At 44.2% G+C, this 15,002-nt stretch overlaps 1 long non-coding RNA gene across 4 annotated transcripts in view; it reads right to left on the reverse strand.

Moving 5' to 3' along the window:
- Positions 1–15,002, reverse strand: part of LOC140634134 (uncharacterized) — an 18,256-nt gene continuing 3,254 nt past the window's right edge. Inside the window, exons 4-5 of one of the 4 annotated variants that reach the window (XR_012031661.1) lie at positions 10,086–10,415; positions 7,608–8,326 (exon numbers count right to left, since the gene is read on the reverse strand). This is a non-coding gene — a long non-coding RNA (uncharacterized lncRNA). The other 3 variants (XR_012031662.1, XR_012031660.1, XR_012031659.1) reach the window with 3 other exon arrangements.

The following is a 15,002-nucleotide window of genomic DNA, read 5'->3' on the forward strand; positions in this document are numbered from 1 at the left end:
TTTTTATTCAAATCCCTGTACCATCCTTCCCCAGTTGTGTGACCTTGGGCAAATTTGTTAGAGGCTCAATGCTTCAATTTTGGTTGATTTCCCACTGTTCCTCTGGAAGTTAAGTTAAAGCCAGATTTACCCAGCTTGATCCTCAGCCTCTTTCTATTGTCTGTGCATTACTTTGTATAATGTTTTTGCAAACACAAAGTGTTTTCCCATTCATTGTCTTACCAGACGCTGGAAAACAGTTGCTGCAAAAGGAAGGAGGCAAGAGGGGTATGTGGTTATCTCAGTTTTGCAGGTGAAGCAGGTCTCTACCCCCAAAACCAGACTTCCCTCTAAACTTATACTCTTGACTCCTGTCAGTTAGCCTTCCAGGGCCTCCATACCCTTGCTCTCCTTTACTTCCTGGTGTTTTTCTGTGCTTAACCCTCTGCCCAAAGCATCAGTTCCCATACTTCACTTTTCCTTTACTTATTCATTCTTTTTTTTTTTTTTTTAAGATTTTATTTATTTATTCATGACAGACACAGAGAGGGAGAGGCAGAGACACAGGCAGAGGGAGAAGCAGGCTCCATGCAGGGATCCCAGGTCTCCAGGATCACACCCCGGGCTGAAGGTGGCGCTAAACCACTGGGCCACAGGGGCTGCCCTACTTATTCATTCTTTAGGCTCCAACATAGATGTCACTTCATTCAGGAATCTCTCCGCCTCCATCCACTCACTAACCTACCACCCCTCTCACTTGTTCTTATAGTACCCTATACTTCTATAACAGAGTATTTCCCCCATTTTATTATATTTGGCTATTTGTCTTTCTCTCCCATTGGCTATCATAATGTAACACCATGACATCAGGAACTACATCTGTCTTGTTCATTGTATGCCCAGCACACAGCATAAAGCTTGGAAAAGAGTAATTGCTTATTAAATGTTATTAAATGTTTGTTGAATGAATAAATGAAGGCTCAGGCTTCCATGGCTAATAATGACCCAAGAGTAAGATCCAGGTTTTATTTCTAAGTCCAAGAATTCTTTTTACCATCTTTTGAACCTAACCTAATTCATACCCTTAACCCTTACTGGCAGCCCCTGTCCCTACTTGATTCATTAGAATCTTATATTGTAAAAATTAAAAAATAAAAAATAAATTAAAAAAAGAATCTTATATTGTTTATGTGGAAGAAATGTTAGAGCTCATCTGATTCAATCCCTTCATTTTACATGTAAGAAAAACACACAGAAAGAGAAAGAGAAAGAGAAAAAAAGAAAGAAGAAAGAAAGAAAGAAAAAAAAAGGAAGGAAAGAAGGAAAGAAAGGAAGAAAACCATAGAGGTTAAGAGATTTGCCTAAGTCCATGTAGCAAATTGCGGCTGTCCTTCCTGACCACCGGACTGGTACTTTCCCAGAGCTCACCAATGAGTTCATGGACTCACAGGTCTTTGTCTTAGGGGTGGGAGCAGTTGCAAGTAATTCCATCCAAGTCCCTGCTTTTATGCTCTCTAGCTGCTCAAAAGTCCAGATACCAAGAGTTTATTCTGAAACATCTCTAGATAAAGTTTCAGGCAAGACAGGATGGAGTGGGGATGTATGTGTTGTGAGGAGGAGCAGGTCACAGGGAGCCAAGGATGCAGACATGAAAACCAGGCTGTGCAGCACAGCCCCACGTTGTGGGGTCCCTTGAGGCCCCCACTGTGGCAACACCACTCCCTCTGCCCCTGATGCTGACCTTTGGGGCCAGAGATCAATAACCTGGGACTTTGGCTTCAACCCCCTTTAGCCCTCGAGTGACCACAGGCTGCTCAGAAGAGCTAGCAGGACTCAGGGTCATTAAGTAACTGTCACTCTTCCCCAGACCCACTTGGGGCACGGCTGGGGGAGGGGCCAAGAATGGGAACCACTATGGCGAGACATAGGTATGGTTGGTTCTCCTCCCCACCAGAGGAGTGACTTCTATTTCTTCTTGATCCCTACCCTTTTCCCCAAGATTAACTCCTGCTCTCTCTGTGCTGCCCCTCCATCTTCAGCACTGAGCTTCCACTCCCCTCACTGAATCCCAACCTCTTCTCTGAGCCTCCATCCTGTTTGCTGAGCCCGATCCCTCTCTCACTGAAACCCTGTATTTCTCTTAGTCTAATCTTCTTAGACTCCCCACCACACATAGACTGTGCTGTATAATCTAGAGATACTTCACACTCTGTCAGTCAAGGCAGTAGACAGGAGTTCCTCATCAATCATTTTTAAATATCTCATCCCAGGTATCTATCTTCTCATCCCCCTCTTCTCCCCAAGAGCAAACCCACTCTTCTGCCCCTAACATTAACAGGATATGTTCCAGAAACACACTCACCCACCCCAGCCCCATCCCCCCCAACTTTCCATGATCCCTGACCACCATTCCCTCCCCACAGCCACCCCAGTGCCCCAGCCAATCATTCTCGATTGATTGATTAAGGAGGAGGAGGAAAGAGAATCGATGGAAGAATCTGGGACTATTCTTATTCAAAGCTAAAGGTCCAGGGGGGAGGGATATTAATTGTGGGGAGGCTCAGGGGCGGTCACTATGGAGCTGGGAGGAACATAAGGTGGTTGGCAAGACGCGGGGAGGCTGAGCCCAGGGCTCAGACTATTCCCTGGACGTTGGGAGCAGAGTTGGGATGGAACTCACAGACGTTAGAAGGCATAAATTGGTAAGAGTCGTAAATGAGGCTAGGGTCCTTAAGTACTCCTCTGATGAGAAATGTATCACCCCATCATTCTTCCGGCAAGGAGTCCTGGGTCCCTGGTGCGTTGGTGTCCAGCAGGGGGTGCTCTACCTCCACATTTCCCCCTTATTCATCACCAGCACCAAGTTCCTTTGTTCATTCATTCATTCAAAAATACTGAGCTCCACCGTGTGCCAGGCGCTGTACACCAGACACTGTGCCACTAGACTGCAAAAATGCAGGCACGAAGAGACAGACAAACAAGGCCCAGACTTTGTGGTGCTAACAGGATAGAACTACAGTGAATAAATAATTATAGTGATTTAATTTAAGAGAAAGGGGATCAGGAAAGCCTCCCTGTGAAACTGACTTTTAAACTGAGACTTAACAGATGCCTAAATCTTGACCAGGTGACAATGTGGAAAAGAGGTTTAAATGGGGTGTGTAGGGGGTGCATTTCAGGCAGAGAGAACAATGTGCAAAGACCCTGAGGCAGGAAAGATCAAGACCCCTTCAGAGGGAAGGAAAGAGGCCTGCATGGTGGCTGCATTCAGCTTTGGTCAGAGGTTTAACCCTTTGTATTGTGGAACAAGCACAGCTGGAGCCCTCAGCTTTCCAAGGCTCAATTTTCTTGATAATTGCCTTTTTTTTTTTTTTTTTTTTTTTGAGAAAGGGAGGAGTGAGAACCAGCAGGTCTCTAGGGCCTTTCTAGAGCAACCAAGTTTGGAAGAGAGAATTCCTGCTCACCCCCTTCCTAAGCTCAAAACTTTTTGTCCAGAAGGAGTGGAACAGAAGTAGATTAGTTTTAGTAGATTTAGTAAATTTAAGCTCAGGGCTCCGCTGTGGGGGAGCCAAGTCATGTGTGCATGTATTTTTATAAAATGTACATAAATGAGATATTTTAATCACAGTTAAGAATTTGAAGTGTGAAATACCAGTAGCTATTCTGTTAAAAAGTAGTATAGAGGTGCGCTGGACAGTTAATACAAATTTTTTGTGACATTTCTGGTATTTTTTAGCTTTTAAAAGATGTGATTTAGGGCACTGGGCTGGCTCAGTGATTGAGCGTCTGCCTTTGGCTCAGGTCGTGATCCTGGGCTTCTCCCCCTGCCTATGTCTTTGCCTCTCTCTGTGTCTCTCTCATAGATAAATAAATAAAATCTTTAAAAAAAAATGTGATTTATCATGACTTCTTTTCTTATTCTAAATAAATATTCACTAGGAGTATACATTTCATATTTATAATTTTTGTTTTCCTTTGTTTAAAGAGGGCCTCCTAAATTGTAAAAGCTCCAGGCCCAGTAGACCTGGATCTGCCTGAGTGGGACTCCAGAGACCCATCTTCTGGCTCCAGATCTCAACGGGCCACTGAGCCCTTCTGCCTTTGCTCAGTCTCTCCTACCCCTGTGGTCCACAACACCTAGGTGGATGGCTCATGGGTAATGAGAATGCTAGGAGAATAGAGCAGCACTCCCTTTTTTAAAAAATATTTTATTCATGTATTCATGAGACACACACACAGAGAGAGGCAGAGACACAGGCAGAGGGAGAAGCAGGCTCCATGCAGGGAGCTCGATGTGGGACTCCATCCTGGGACTTGATCCCCGGACTCCAGGATCATGCCCTGGGCTGAAGGCAGACCCTAAACCAACTGAGCCACCCAGGGATCCCCTAGAGCAGCCCTTTGGTTCCTGGGGGAATCATGTTGAGGGCTACAGAGTTTTGGATGGCCCCTCACCAGCCCCTCCTGAGCTGGCCCCAAGAAGAAAAGCCGTCTCCAACTATCCACAATCTTTAGGCTAAAATGAGAGTCTGTGGAAGTGCTGCCATCAACTCATTCACTAGTTCATTCCTTCACCCTGTTGACCTATCTAGCACCTCTAAGGGGCTTTGTTGGCTTTGATGTCTACTTCACAGACGTGTTTTAGTCTTGAGTCAGAGGCATCTCAGATAGACCTATTTCCAGGTTGTGGTGCAGGCAAGGGGGCTCAATCCACTCAATGGAGTTGCATAGGTATTTTAAGATGGGGGAGGGGTGAGAATAGTTTGAACAGTGTAATTTCTTAGGATAGACAAAGAGAGGGGATCCCTGGGTGGCTCAGTGGTTGAGCGCCTGTCTTTGGCCCAGGGTGTGATCCTGGAGTCCTGGGATTGAGTCCCACGTCAAGCTCCCTGCATGGAGCCTGCTTCTCCCTCTGCCTGTGTCTCTCCTCTCTGTGTGTGTGTGTCTCTCATGAATAAATAAATAAAATCTTAAACAAGAGAGAGAGAGAGATAGAAGCTCTGAGTGTGGGGTGCATCCCCATCAGGGACTGGGTAATCCTGATCCTTCAAACCCAGGTGGAAGAGCAGCCCTAGATCTGAAACTTAGAGATCTGGGTTCAAATCCTGCTGCACCACAAACTTAACAGCTGTGCAACATACCCTCAGTTCTCTACACCCTTGTAACCCACATTTGTAAAATAAGGATGTGGTAAGACCTTTTTTTTTTTCCAACTTCTACATGAAGAGCCAATGAAATCATTGATGCTCAAATGTTTTAACTTTTTATTTTTAGATCATTTCAGATCTATAGAAAAGTCGCAAGAAGAATAAAAGTCCTATATCCTCTTCACCCAGATTTTTCAAATATTAAAAATTCTACCTCATTTGTTATTTCATCTCCTCTCCCAGTTCCTCTACACTCAACTTTTTTTTTAAGATTTTATTTATTTATTCATGACAGACACAAAGAGAGAGAGAGAGAGAGAGAAGCAGAGACACAGGCAGAGGGATAAGCAGGCTCCATGCAAGGAGCCTGACATGGGACTCGATCTCCGGTTCCAGGATCACACCCCGGGCCGAAGGTGGCGCTAAACCGCTGGGCCACCAGGGCTGCCCCACTCAACTATTTTTGAGTAAATTGCTGAGCTCATGCTCTTTTATCCCTAAATACTTAAGGGTATGTGTTCTAAAAATGCAAGGACATTCACAAACACAATCATAATACAGTTATTAAAGTCAAGATGTTATAATCTATAGATTTTACTCCAGTTTTTAGAAATTACCAAAGTTCTATTTTTTTCTAAGGTTTTATGTATTTATTCATGAGAGACGCAGAGAGAGAGGCAGAGACACAGGCAGAGGGAGAAGCAGGCTCCCCGCAGGGAACCCGATGTGGGACATCAATCCCACAACTCAAGGGATCACGCCCTGAACAGAAGACAAATGCCCAACTACTGAGCCACCGAGGCGCCCCTACTACCAAGGTTCTAACAATATAATTTTTTGTCTAGAATCAATCCAGAATTTAATTTCCATTAAATTCTCACAACTCTTCTCTTCAATCTGGGAAAATTCTTTGTATCTTTTTGTTTCTCATGATATGGCATTTTAAAGCATATTTATTTTTACACCCCATATGGGGCTCAAATTCACTGAGCCCAAGATCAAAAGTCGCATGCTCCACTGAGCTAGCCAGGTGTCCCTCACGACCTGACATTTTAAAAAGTAATAACCCAATTTTTCGTTGAATATCCTTCAATTTGTCTGTCTGATGTCCCCTCCTGATTAGATTCAAATTTTGCATTTCTGACTGGCATATCACAGAAAAGATACTTCTCTCTCAGTACATCATATCAGGAAGGAGATGATATTTATTTGAACCATTGCATGTTGAGTTTGAATTGCTTGGTTGAGGTATCAGGCTTCTCCACTGCAAAGTGCCTATTTTCCCTACAATAATTGTGTAGGGACACATGCCAAGAATGACACAAATATCTTGTTTCTCACAAACAATATATGTGGACAAAAGTCCACAGATGTTTTATCTAAATGATCTTAAAGATTTCTTGATTTAAGGATGTTAAAATTCTTTTGCTTTGCTTTGATTTTTTGATATTGATAATATGGACACTGTAAAGATGCAGTATGGAAGAGGTGTTTTAGACCAACTCCAAAAAGCATCTCACATCCACCCTGTAGTTTTAGTATCCCTTAGTTAGTTGCTGAATCATTTTTTTTTGTATGTGTGATGGTTACCAAATGGTAACCACCAAATGGTGGTTTTCTTTTTTTTTTTTTCAAATGGTGGTTTTCTAATTACATTATCTCTGCATTTATTAGAAGAGATCTGCCTTCTCCCTTTGTTTGCTCATTTATTTATATCAGAATGGATTCATGGATTCCCATTTTTATTTTTATTTTCCCATTTTTCAATAGGCTATAATCCATTCCTATTATTTTTTAAAAAGATTTTATTTATCCATGAGACACACACAGAGAGAGGCAGAGACACAGGCAGAGGGAGAAGCAGGCTCCGTGCAGGGAGCCCAACGTGAGACTCTATCCCTGGTCTCCAGGATCAGGCCCTGGGCTGAAGGCGGCGCTAAACTGCTGAGCCACCTGGGCTGCCCCCATTCCTATCATTTAAAAAAAATATTTTATTTGACAGAGAGAGAGGGGAGAGAGAGAGCACATGTGTGCGCACAAGCAGGGGGAGGAGGAGAAGCAGACTCCCCACTGAGGAGGGAGCTGGAATGGGTGGAGGGGGCGGTTTCCATCCCAGGACCCTAGGATCATGACCTGAGCCTAAGGCAGATGCTTAACTGACTGAGCCACCAGGCACCCCTATCATTTATTTTGATGCCTAATTGTCCTCAGTTGGGCCAGTGGTAACCCCTTCAGACTGGTGCTTGGGTCCTGTGTCCTCATCTTTCTTTGAGCACTTTCTTACTTTCTGGCACTTCAAGCTGTTCCAGCCTTACCTGTATTTTCCCAGCCCAGTGCTGAGATCAGCCATCTCTTCAAGGAGCCAAATGTTTCATAAAATGAATGTGATAGGCAGGAGCCGTATTCTTATTTATCTAGGACGTTAAATCTGTAGAACCCAGTATCTCCAATTTCTTTTTTTTTTTTTAAGATTTTATTTATTTATTCATGAGAGACACAGGGAGAGAGAGAGGCAGAGACACAGGCAGACAGAGAAGCAGGCTCCATGCAGGGAGCCCGATGTGAGACTCAATCCGGGGACTCCAGGATCACGCCCTGGGCCGAAGGCAGGCGCTAAACCACTGAGCCACCCAGGGATCCCCCCCTTTTTTTTTAAAGAGTATCTCCAATTTCTTAAAAAGCCTTTTACCTGAGAGAAGATCTGACTTTGAACATGAAGTTTGCTTACTGACTTTATAATCCTAGGTAATATGAAATGGGACCAATAATGCCTAACCCCCAGAGTTGTTGTGAGGATGTCAACTCCAATGATCATTGTCAGCTTTTGACTATAGTGTCTCCAGCACCTAGCAAGGACCGGTGTGCACAAGGGTTTGAAGGGAGGAGCTGAGGTGACAGGTGTAGAGTGTTAGCATTGTGCCTCATGCTCAGCCAGCCTGCAGGTAGGGGTGGCTTCTTTCGTGTTTACTGGACATGGTCTTCTTTGTGGACTGTTAGTATATGCCCAGAGTTAGAGCTGATCATCAGGAGTGCACTGGTTAGCTGGAAGCCTCTGCCCCTTTCAGAGGGAGAAAGGGTTCCGACTGAAGAAGCAGAACTGAACTAGCTTAAGTTCCTAGGCCAAAGACAGGCAGTGGAGTCCAGAGGAGGCTGCAGGTACCAATTAGCCAGCAGTTCAGGAAGGTGTGGCAGAGCTGGACCTGTAGCAGAGGGTGGAGTGGAGAGCCTTAATAGAAGCAGACTTTTGGGAGATGGGAAGCTTTGCCACTAGACTTGGGGAGATAAATTGATGAGGCTGCGTTTTGGAGGCCCCGTATTAAACTCTTGATTTAATGCAAGACACAAGCCTCCTCATCTCAAAGGGAGACCAGGACACGGCCATCTAGGAACTCCTAGTCAGATGAAGGAGACACAGACCTCACCCTTGGGGACCTCATACCCTGATCTCACCATTAACCCCTGTCCACCTCATTCTGCTCCCTGATCCCCCTCCAAATCTGATTGGACCTCAGGCTCTTGGCTTGTCCCCCTTCTGTCCGGGAGGCCTTGCAATCTTGCACCAGGCTACATTTCTTAAAAACACCCTCCTTCGCTCAGCCTCTGAGGGTTTCCTGGAAACGGGGTGGTGTTGAGTCTGCTTCAAAGTGGCCAGGGGTTGTTTTGGAAGGTGACACCTTCCCCCTTGTCTACCACAGCCCCCTTCCAAAGCCTCCTCACCTTCCAGCACTCAAAGCTGCTCTAACAGCTGACAGGGGGGAAATGAAAATACAGAAGCTGAATCAGTCTGCTCCGGAAGGCCACAAGTAGAGGGTGGTGGGCAGCTAGGTTCCTGCTTGGCATGCCCAAGTGGGTACAGGGTGGGGAGTGCAAGCAGCCTCTGATGCCACAAAAGCAGTCACATTGCCATAAAGTCCTCTGCCCAGGAGCCTGTCTCTACGGGACTTGGAACTGCAGGTCCCCAGAGACAGGTATGAGCCTCTCTTGTTTGTACCCATTTTAAGGTGTGAAAACTAAAGAAATGGATTGAAGAAGTTCCCAGAGCAAATTGGTGGCAGAACTAGGCTAGAACCCAGATTTCCCACCTGTCCTGTATCTTCTTTCCACAAACCCAATTATCCTTGGCTAGGCATCAAAGGAACTCAGAATTTTCCAAAATGTTTTTTGAGATGTAATGTAGCATTCTAAAATGCAATCAAGGCTAGTGATATTTTCACCCTTTTAAATTTATTGGAAAAAATAATAATAAATAAAATTTATTGGAAAAATATATGCATAATAAAAATAAACACGTTTCTATGATTGATCCTGCTGTGACATAATCATTGCCTTTAATAAATGGTATGCCACACCCAAGCACTGTGCAGGGCCCACCGTAATGGCAGAAATCCCTTGCCACATTCTCTCCAAGACCACACTTCCCATGGCTTGCCCCCGGGCAGTGACTGAGCAGGCAAGGGCTGGAAGCCAGGGCTATCTTGGGAGACCAACGAGTCTTCTAATGGGCAATTTCAGATTGAGGAAGACCCCGTGGCTCTGCTGAAACTTTCTTAAAATTTCATCACAGTCTAAGACTTTCCCAGCCCAATCTTCATTCCTTCCTCTCTGTCCTCCATCCGGGTCTCACTGGCGCCATCTCCTGCCAGCTCTCCCAGCTTCCTCGGCTCCTTGCCTGTTTTCCCTCACGAGTCTTTTCCTCAATAAATCTATCCCACATTTAATCCCCTTCTGACATTTGCTTCCAGGAGGACCTGAACTAACACATCAAGAAGTCCTACAAGCTTCCTGAACTATTCCCCGGTGCACAAATGCATTGCTTCATTTCAACAAATATTTCTTCACTTTCATCTTAATTAATGTGTTCTCCAACCACATACTGAATTGCATTTAAGATATTTGATAATTTTACTGTGTCTTGCAACTAGTCTTATAGTTTCAGTGACTGTGGTGCTCAGTACTTACTGTCTATTCAAAATAGGAATACATTTTTTATCATTTCTTGTAGCAGTTAATTTGTGACACCTCTGTTGTTTTGTGAGACTGGGATGTCTCCTTTAATCTGGAGGTCGTGACCTTCTGGTGGTGTTCTGATATATTCTTACTTTAAGAGTATTCTATGGGAAATGAGTTTGTGAAGAGATGCTCCAAAGCCAGCTGGAACATGTTCCTCCTCAGTTCCTGACACTGCTCAGGGCAATGAGCTTTAGACAACTTCTGGCTGAGGGCAGAGCAGAGACTGGCATTGCCATAATCCACAGGGAACAAGTCTTCTAGAATCTGTGCCTGCCCATCCTGTACAGAAAAGAGGACCCTCAGTTTCTTCAGCCACCTTGTGTTGACCTCTTTGGTTTTCTTTAAAGTGTTAAGAATGACTAAATCTACAGGTGGTAATACTGTTGGATGCCTTGTGGGTTTTGATCAAGATGAGAGTTTTTTTTTTTTTAAGTAGGCTCCACACCCAGTGTGGGGCTTGAATTTATGACCTTGAGACATGACCTGAGCCAAAATCAAGAGTCAGATGCTTAGCCAAGTGAGCAACCCGGGTGTACCTCAAAAGATTTTTACTGTGAATGGTGTCTTTAAATTTCTCTCATATGTTTTCCAAATTGCTCATTTAGTTCTTAAAAAAGATTCTGTGATTCTTAGAGTTAGGAGTTAGCTCTGGAGTTAGACCTGGGTTCAAATTCTAGCTTGTTATATAACCTTGGGCCAATCATTTAAAATCTCTGAGTCTTATTTGCTTTTCTATGGAATAGAGATGCTACCTCCTCTGGCAGGATAAAGTGAGGTCATGTACATTAGTAGTGGGCAGGGAAGGGACTGCTAAACCAGAGGGTCTGGAAAGCCACTGAAGCATTGAGTCATTAGTGACACAGTAAGTTGGCCTTCTCTGGACAGCAGAAGGAAAGCTCCCTGCTCTTTATTCCTTCAACACTTTCTGTCTCTTAAAGCTTTTCATCATTGTCCTTATTATAGTCTGTGGTCCAGACTGGGAGATTTTGGACGGCCAGAAGATTTGGAGTCTACTGAGGTTCAGACACTGTGGGCTGAAATGAATCCAGGAAGCCATTGTGTACAAGGACTGCCCCTGGGAGAGTGAAATGGCCAAGACACTGAGTAACAGCCACTGGGTCTGATAGGCCAGCAAACCTACTTGTCAGAGCTGAAGGAACTGCTACCATGAGGGGCTCTGATATATCAGAAAGCAAGTCGGGCTGTCTTGGCTCCCCTCTGTTGACAGAGGGGGACCCAGATATGAGAGGGATATTCTTCCTATTACTGAGAGCACATTGCTTTGGTATGGTAGGCATGACTTGTTGGCTCAGTGTTGGGGATTCCCAGGAGACAGTGTCCTTGGCTCCCCATGGAGACAACTGGTGGCATCCCTCAGGTAGCATGTTTGAAAGCCCATCAGGCCATCCCCAAAACTCCCCAGATAAAATCCCCCTCACAGTTCCCATTCATCCAGCCTTTTTTTTCTGTGCAAGGTGCTGGGTTAGGCACTTTCCATGCACAGCCTGCTACAACCTTCATAACAACCCCAAGATCTATTACTAGTCCTATTTTATAGATAAGGAAACTGAGGCTAAGGCATGTTTCAGAAGTTGCTCAAGGTGCAAGCTAGAGCTCGCTTCAGCAGCACATGTACTAAAAAAGGTGCAAGCTAGAGTAGCAGAGGTAGCATTTTAATTTAGTCCAGTTGACTGGGGCCTTGGGCTATTAACCAAAATAATGAACTACCTTGAGGCAAAATAACTGAGGAAGGTTTCAAGGTTGGGTTGGGGTGAAATTTAAACCATTTCTTTTAACATATCCTCATTTACTTCCAGGCTTGGTAAAGCCTGAGTGTTTGAGTTACATTTGCATTCCGGGTTTGCTACGCATCTACCTGGCATCTGTAAATATCTGTTATGACAGAGTTAAGGCAGCAGGAGTCAGAACCATGGGCCTTCCTGGTATCTAAGACTCTTGCCTCTCGTGCTGGAGGAAGCTGTCTGGCTTTGGCAGTGCCTCTTGACCAGGGCTCGGAGGTTCTTCTGGCCCCAAGCATGAACACTGTCTCTCAGTGTCACAGTATCACACCTGTGGTCCTAGATGCTTTGTTCTTTGTACATGAGCCAAAGATGGTAAAAAGCTCAACATACTTGGCCTATGATTCAGCTCTGCTACTTATTGGCAGTGTGATCCCAGCACGTTAATGAGCCTTTCTGAGCTCAGTTTCTTTTCTTTTCTTTTCTTTTTTTTTAAGATTTTATTTACTTATTTGAGAGAGAGAGAGAGAGAGAGATAGCAAGAGAGAGCAGCAGCTGGGGGCAGGGAGAGGGAGAAGCAGACTCCCCCCTGAGCAGGGAGCCAGATGTAGGGCTTGATCCCAGGACTCTGGGATCATGACCTGAACCAAAGGCAGCCACTTAGGCTGACTGAGCCACCTGAGCTCAGTTTCTTATCTGTAAAATAGGAGGAAGAATAGCCACCTCATAGGAATGAATGAGGAAATAGATGTCTAGGAAGTAACTCACTAAAAGAAATCTATCATAACAACAGAAAAGTTCCAATTCTTTTTCTCCTCTTGGTTACTATCACCACCATTACTTTGTATGACTTCTGAATCTCATAGTTTCTACAGCCCACTGAGGAAGCTTCTGGGTCTGCTCCCTGCAGTGGGGAGGCAAGTCAGAGCCAAACCTCAGAGCCAGGAGGCCTATGTTCTCTCAGTAAGCCACCAAGTTGCCATGAGACCATGGGCAAATCACTTTCCCTTCCCAAAGATCAGTTTTCCCATTAGCAAGCAGACAGAACAGTGCCTTGCTTGCCCCACTGGGCTGTTGTGAGATTAAAGACTACAAGGAGCATGAAAGCATTTGTAAGGGGTCAAGCCCTTGAAGAGATTATCGTGTCCCTTGAAAGAAGAGCAAAAGATGCAGGAACCCAGAAGAGCTGTCTCTCCTGCCTCCAAGTTTCTGCCTAGAGCTCTTCCTCCTCTTTGCATGCTTCACTTATTCATTCAACATAAATTGGTTGAGATCCACCTCAGAAAAAGAAAAGAAAAAGATGTCTCAAATCTTGATTCTGGACCCTGTGCAGACACTCTTGCAAAATGGTTGACCTAGAGCCTTTGATCTCTTCACTTTAACCTTCCAAATTTTACTCAAATGTATCTAGAGCAGAACCATATTCACATACCCAGAGTCCTAACTGCAAGGGATTCTGGGAAACTTCGGTGGTTTTTGTTTGTTTGTTTGTTTTTGTTTTTGTTTTTTTTTTCCTTCACATTTCACCTGTGTCCACTTGTGTAGTACAGGAAGTTTTGGGTTGTGGTCTCGGGGCCATAAGATAGAGCCCTGTGTCAGGCTCCACACTGAGTGAAGAGTCTGCTTGAGATTTTCTCCCTCTCCTTCTGCCCCTCACACTTATTCTCTCTCTCTCTCTCTCTCTTTCTCTCAAATAAATAAATCTTAAAAAAAAAATTACAACCATCCTAATGGGAGCAAAACAGTATTCATAGTGGTTTTCATTTGCCTTTCCCTAATGATGTATGATCCTGAACATTTCTTTATGTTTACTGGCCATTTGTATATCTTCTTTGGAGAAATGAATGCATGAGCATTTTAACCCATTTTATAGTTGGGTCTTTTTCTTTTTTCTTTTAAAAGTCTTTATTTATTTATTCATGAGAGACACACAGAGAGAGAAGCAGAGACACAGGCAGAGGGAGAAGCAGGCTCCATGCAGGGAGCCTGATGCAGGACTCGATCCCGGGGCTCCAGGATCACGCCCTGGACTGAAGGCGGTGCTAAACCACTGAGCCACCCAGGGATCTCCAATTATTTGCCCTTGCTTATTAAGTTGTAAGAGTTGCTTTTATATTTTGAATACAAATTCCTTATCAGGTATTATGATTTGAAAATATTTTTCCCATTCTTGGGTTGTTTTTTCACATTTTTAAACATAGTAAAATTCACATCACATAAAATTAACCATTTCTATTTTTTGCTACTATAAATAGTAGGTAAACTAGACTTTATAAAATTAAAAACTTTTCTGCTTCAAAGGATTCCAAGAAAGGAAAGTGTGTCGGGACGCCTGGGTGGCTTAGCGGTTGGGCGTCTGCCTTTGGCTCAGGGCAGCGATGCTGGAGTCCTGGGATCTAGTCCCGCATCCGGCTCCCTGCATGGAGTCTGCTTCTCCCTCTGCCTAAGTCTCTGCCTCTCTATCTCTCTGTGTCTCTCATGAATAAATAAATAAACTCTTAAAAAAAAAAGGAAAGAGTGTCTATAACTAAAAATAAAAGTAAAAGAATTTTGGAAAAATTGTAGAGAAATTGGAACACTCATACATTGTTGGTGGAAATGCAAAATGGTGCAGCTGCTGTGGAAAATGATTTGGTGGTTTCCCAAAAAGTCAAACAAAGAGGGGTGCCTGGGTGGCTCAGTTGTTTGAGCGTCTGCCTTCATCTCAGGTCATAATCCTGGAGTCCTGAGATGGAGTCTTGCATTGGGCTTCCTGCTCTGCAGGGAGTCTACTTTTCCCTCTCCCTCTGCCCCTCCCCACCACTTGTGCTCTCTCTCTCTCTCTCTCTCTCTCTCTCTCGAATGGTCTTTCTTTCTCAATAAATAAATAAAACCTTTTAAAAAAAAGTTAAGCAAAAAATTACTGTATAACCCAGCAGTTCCCCTTCTAGGCATATACCCCAAGAACAGAGAACAGGTAGGTGTTCAAATAAGCACCTGTATACACATGTTCATAGCAGCTTTGGGATGGTTGTAATTTTTAAAACGTATGTAATTAATAAGAGGAACCTGGCTGGCTCACATCTGTAGAGCATCTGATTTCTCTGCATTGTTGCCAACCATTGTCTTTTATTATATATATACATAA

Source organism: Canis lupus, chromosome 5 (genome assembly GCF_048164855.1).
Source record: "Canis lupus baileyi chromosome 5, mCanLup2.hap1, whole genome shotgun sequence".
NCBI classification, from domain to species: domain Eukaryota; kingdom Metazoa; phylum Chordata; class Mammalia; order Carnivora; family Canidae; genus Canis; species Canis lupus.